This window comes from Tupaia chinensis, unplaced genomic scaffold (genome assembly GCF_000334495.1).
Source record: "Tupaia chinensis unplaced genomic scaffold, TupChi_1.0 Scaffold000527_1, whole genome shotgun sequence".
Classification (NCBI taxonomy): Eukaryota; Metazoa; Chordata; class Mammalia; order Scandentia; family Tupaiidae; genus Tupaia; species Tupaia belangeri.
Genome location: NW_006160040.1, coordinates 557,880 through 563,887, shown reverse-complemented (window position 1 = coordinate 563,887; position 6,008 = coordinate 557,880).

Below are 6,008 nucleotides of genomic sequence, written 5' to 3'. Positions count from 1 at the left end.
TCTTTTGCCTCTTTCTTCAGCATCTCTCTCTGTAAACTTATTGCATGAAGTCATAGCAGCTGATCAAAAGGGAATGGCTGCCTGCTTGTGTCTTTAACCATTTCCAGGATAGGATAAATCACAAGAATTTGAGCAGAGCCTGGCAGTCATTTAAAGCAGTCAGATGGCAAGCTTGAGAAGGAAGGTTTACTGATGCTTCTTAAATCAAAGAGTTTTGGAATGATAAGATTCAGTGACTCAACGGTGAGACCCATCCTCCTTCCCCTCTGTGGATCTGAAAAGCGTAGTTTCTTAGGAAGGCATTTAAATGATTTGAATCTGAAATTGAGGAGAGAAAACAAGAATGCTGTTGATTTGTTTCAGTAAGTCCAGATAGTTAGATTCAAATAGTTCACGAAGCAGTATATCATGGTGGTTGAGAGAGCTGACGTCTGCCTGCCTGGAAGTGGATGTGGGCACTATCATTTGTGTATTCTTAGGCAGCCTTCTTACCCGCCCTACACCTCAGTCTTCTATCTGTGAAACAGGGACATTGAAGTTGTGGAGATTAAGTGACATCATATTTTTAAATTCTTAGAAAAGTCCTTGGCACTTTGTCAGTGCTCAGTAAGTATTAGCTACTGGTGATAGCATATGAAGATCGACAATATGGCAACTGGACATTGCATTAATTTCCCAGGCTCGACTCATCTGACTTTGGTGGAGTCACACAATTTAAAGAATTACAGAACTAAGTGTTTTAAGTTTCTGTAGGGTATATGTTGAATGTTAATCTCTGGATATGTCTGAAGTATTGCATATTCGTCCTATCTCTATGGCTCAGTTTTACAAAGAACTGAGCTGAAAGTCAATCAAGGAACATGGTGTCCCAGGAATTTCAGAGATTAGTATATGAATGTCATAACTGTTCCAGAAGTCACCCATGTGTTCAGATGCTGAACAGTGTTGGGATCACCTGACTCCATGAAAAGAAAATCTTGAACGTGATCCTGGGAACCACCATGAATTTCAATGTAATCCCTAGGGCCTCTTGTAGTGTGTTGTATCTCAGATGCTGTTGGGGAACTGATCTCACCTGATTTTCTTGATTTAAATCTAGCAAGGATTGACTATACTCTGCATCATAGACCTATATTCTAAGTCCCTCATAAAATCATAGATCATATACATTATATAAATATAGATTATGTTAATAAAAAGCCTCATGTACAGTGAATACTCATAATTGCATGTGGTTAGTTTGCTGTTGCTGTATAAAAAAAAAAATCACAAACTTAGTGACTTAAAACCACACACATTTACTATCTCCATTTCTGTGGGTCAGGAGTCCAGACACTGTTGAGCTGGGTCCACTGTATGTAGTTGAGTGTCAGAATGAGCTTCTCATTGGAGGCCAGGGTCCTCCTCCAGGCTCCTGGGTGGTTGGCAGGATTTAGTTCATTGCAGTAATAGGACTAGCATCTTTAATAGATTTTGCTGACTATTGGTTAAAGATTTTTTTAGCTCCTGCAGTTTCTTTCCTTGGGAATCCCACAAGCAGTTCACAACATGAATGACTGCCTTCTTCCAGGCCAGCAGCAGCATCTCCCTCTGACTTCCAATCCCTCTCCCTTTGGTGCTGGATTCCTGTATAACTGAACGTTATCATGGGGTACCAGCACTATCTCCCACTTGATGTTATTAATCAGGGGGGCATCTATCTCACCCCACTCACAGGTCTGCCTACACTCCAGGGAGGAAATTAAATGGCATGTGCCAAGGGGGCAGGAATCCTGAGGACCTACCACCATGTGGGATAAAGTGAGAGATCATGGCTGGAGTTGATCAAAGGTGACATTAGGTCGGACATGAGAATCAGGAGAGTCTAGCTTAGCCCGTAGGCATGTTCTCTAATTGCTCCAAGTTTAAAGACACTCAAGCTATCACTGGAAGGAAGATCAAAGGTGTACTTCACCCTGGGAGACTCCTGTTGCATGAAGACTCTCCATCTACTTTGTGAAAGCAAAGGCTGGTGTGGACTCTGGAAGCCAGAAGGCCACAATCCAATTGCCAGTACAAAATTAGGAGACTGTCTGGGATTTCTGAAGTTTTCTGTGAGGTATCATTAGACACGAGGCCCAGTCATGATGGTGCTGGTGGTAGCATGTCATGGTGCGATGCTGGAGCCACAGGGGAAGTCACACGTTCAGATCATGGGTTAACCAGTACATGCTGGGCATGCCTACTGTGGTCCTGGCTGGCTGGAAGGCTGGGACCAGGTGGAGGGAATGGACTGTGACATGCTGAGACCCTGTCAAGGGTATTTCTCTCATACTCATAAAAAAGAAACTTAAAAGAAAAAAAGAGAGGAAATGAGAAATTTAAACCATATAATATAATTACTTGGGAAAGTGAATGTCTTTTAAGGCAAAAGGAAAAGGTAGTGATTTGCTTTTGTAGGATAACGAGGCCAAGAGCTATAGGGGGGTTGGCCACTCCTTAGGCAGAAACCAGATGGTGACATCTATGCCTTGGATAACATCTGACTGATGATAGCATGAGAACATTGTAGCCAATATCATTTGCACTTATATCAACTCTCTGATCTTAGTCTTGGATAATTCTTCCATAGTTATACACTTATGCATTATACATATGCCCTGTATGCACAGCATGCCAAGTCTTTTCATTTCCCCTCTCCATTACTTGAGTCTATACCAGCACTACAAAGTAGAAATAGAAAGCAACCACATATGTAATTTAGAATTTTCTAGTAGCAGCATTTTAAAAAGGCAAGAACAGTACGTTTTACTTAACTCAGGGTCTCCAAAACACTATCATTTCAACATATAATCAGTATAAAAATTATTAATGGCTTGTTATTTTGTACTGTCTTTGCAATCCATTGTGAACAACACAGCTCAGTTCAGACTAGCTGTGTTTCAGGTGCTCAGGAATCACACATGGCTCATGGCCGCCATATTGGACAGCACCACTCTAGAGTTCCAGCTGGAGCTTCTGATTATGGGTGTTTAACTTCAAACCTCATTTCTCCCTATACTCACACCTTTTTGTTTTTTTTTTAATGGACAGAGGGCATGTGTGCTCATCAGAGAGAGAGAGAGATAGAAAGCACCTCCCAAGGGGGAATAGTCATGCCTCAATCTCTTTTCCCTCATTTCTCCATCATATTGGGATTTGGAGCATGCGTGCACATGTACCCAGAATATATATTTTTTCAAGTCCCTGAGGTTCAGATTTGAATTGCTGTCAGCCATGTGGGATCTGGCTCCTTTAACCACAAGACTACAAGGCCAAACCTCTACATTCACTTTCTAGATAATCTTGCCAATTCCAGCTTTTATTTAGTGTTGTTCTCTGTGACAGTAACTGTTAAATCTCTCTTCCTCCATCCCACCACTTAACTTTTTTTTTAAAGAGAGATTTTTGCAAGAGGGCGTGTGCACTCATGAAGAGACAGAGCAAGACAGAAAGACAAAAAGTGAGAAATCATCCCCCAGGGGGATAGCTATGCAACAGTCCCTTCTCCTGCAGTCTCCTCTCAGGATTTTGGGCATGCATGCACATGCACCTGTCATGAGTTTTAAGTTTTTAGGTCCAGGACTCAATTCGTGGTCAGCTACGTGGGAGTCCAGTGATGTAACCATTATGCCATCTTATGGTCCCCCCTCACCACTTATCTTTTGCTGTGACTTTTGTCAGATAATGCATCAAGTTAAACATGGTTAAAACTGAGTGCTCTTTCCACTGATTTCTTTCAGGTCTTGTTTAATTCAAAATTGTTTTCCACCCTTCTCTATTCCTCTGTCTCAGTAGATTCTTTCACTTCTTCCCCATCATCTAATATATGGTTTTGTTTTGTTTTTTCTTTTTAGAGAGATTTTTGCTATAGGGTGCATGCACTTGCCAGAGACTCAGAGAGAGAGAGAGAGAGAGAAAGTGAGAAATCACTTCCCAGGGAAGGCTGACCACACCACAGTCCCTTCTCCTCCATTCTCCTCTCTGGGTTTTGGGCACACATGCACATGTGCCCAGGGTGAGTTTCAAAGGGATGGGTCTGGGGCTCAAACTGTGGTCAGTCATATGAGAATCCAGCGCCAAAACCACTATGTCACCTACTAGCTCCTTGTTGTGTTTTGTTTTGTTTTCTAATTTGATACTGAAACCACTGATTCAGGTATTGGTAAAAATCCCTGTGCTTCCTGACTTACTAAACTTGCTTGCTCCCAAACTATATTCTAAATAGTTTTCCTTTTTTTAAAAAAATTTTTGTATTACATTGAGTCACCATATATCTTTACAGTAAATGAAATGCATTTTCCCAGCATAAGTATTGTATATTATTTCAATCAAAGATCTTACAAAACACATTTTCAACAAATAATTTTTTATTCTTGTGTACATTAAATGTTTTGTCTTTTTCCCCCCTTGATTCCCTCCCACCCAAGAGCTCCATTCTTTTCACAGGTTTTCTCGTTTGCCCATAAGCTTCCTCTACTCTGGCTGCATTACCAGCATCCTTCCAATAACAAATGTTAGGAGTCTCATAACTGGCCTGTTGTCCTTAACTCCGCTTACATTTGATTTACAGTTCACTTCCAGCATTATCATTTCTTCTTTCTTTGTTCCAGTCTCACCTTTATTTATTTATTTATATTTACTTTATAGTCACTGTATATCATTACAGCACACAAAATGAGTTTGTTTTTCTACCCAAGCATTGTTATCTTTATCAGTGAATATTTATGGATGACCCACTCTGTTCTAAACAGGGGAGAATTTAAAATACATATATTAAAATACATCTATAACTGTCCAGTCAATGAAATTGTTACTTTACACATACACACATACAGCATCTATGTTCATTTAAACAAATGCTTGAATATGTATCCCACCTGAGAAGTTGAACAAATTACGATGCTTTACAAAGGAAAAAAAGGGGGGGGGGGGTTTGGCATCATTGTGCAGAAGTAATACACAGCCCAAGAGAAGCCAGATTCCACATGATGGCCAGGGTTTGAATCCCTGGCTGGGTCAGCCTGAAGCCCGCTGGGCTCTCATGCAAGATCCCAAGATCCAGTAGGCTGGAGGATGGAGGGACGGGGTCACAGCATAACCAGACTCATGGAGGGAGCTCAGCCCTCTCTCCCTCTCTCTTTCTCACACATACATGCACGTGTGCTCTATCATGAGTAGAAAGAACAAAATTTTAAAGAGGAAAAACATATAATGGTCAGTATAACACAATACCAACATATGATGGAAGCCATGTGGAAGGACAGAAAGGCCATTAAAAACTCAGAGCCTAGAAGGTGCACTTCAGTCCAGCATGGTTAGGAAAGGCTGCTGAAAATATCCACAAGTCTTGATCCCTCTTGGTATGAGTGTGAGGAAGGAAAATGCCTCCTAACCTGAGCAAAGGAGAACACAAAGGAAGAAAATGTGCCTCTCCCCAGCCCCTTAAAAACAGAATTAAAATTCAACTCTTTTATCCCAAAGATTTTTTTTTTTTGAGAGAGAGAGAGAGAAACTTTTGCTATAGGGCATGTGTGCTCACCAGAGAGAGAGAGACAGAGAGGCAGAAAGCGAGAAATCACCCCTGGGGGTGGGGGGGATTAACTATGCTGCAATCCCTCCACATCCATTCTCTCAGGATTTGATGGCATTTGTGTTCCTCCTCCCCACGCACCCCCCCACACACACCCATTCTCCTATCTCTTAGTTTAGTTCTTAGCCCTGGTTGCAAATCAAAATCCCTAAAAAGTCTATGAAAAAAGTTGTTACTCAATTACCCTCAGTGATACCACAGGTCAATTAAGTAACAATCCTTCGGGTCAGGCCATAGTCATAAATTTGACGTAAAGACCTACAATCAGGAGAGCACTCAAGCACTATGACAAAAATCTCTTTAACAAGGGACCAGCAGATGGCGTGGTGGCTAAGGGCACTGGACTCCCACATGGCTGTCTGCAGTTCAAGTCCCAGACCTGATGGCTTGCTTTCTC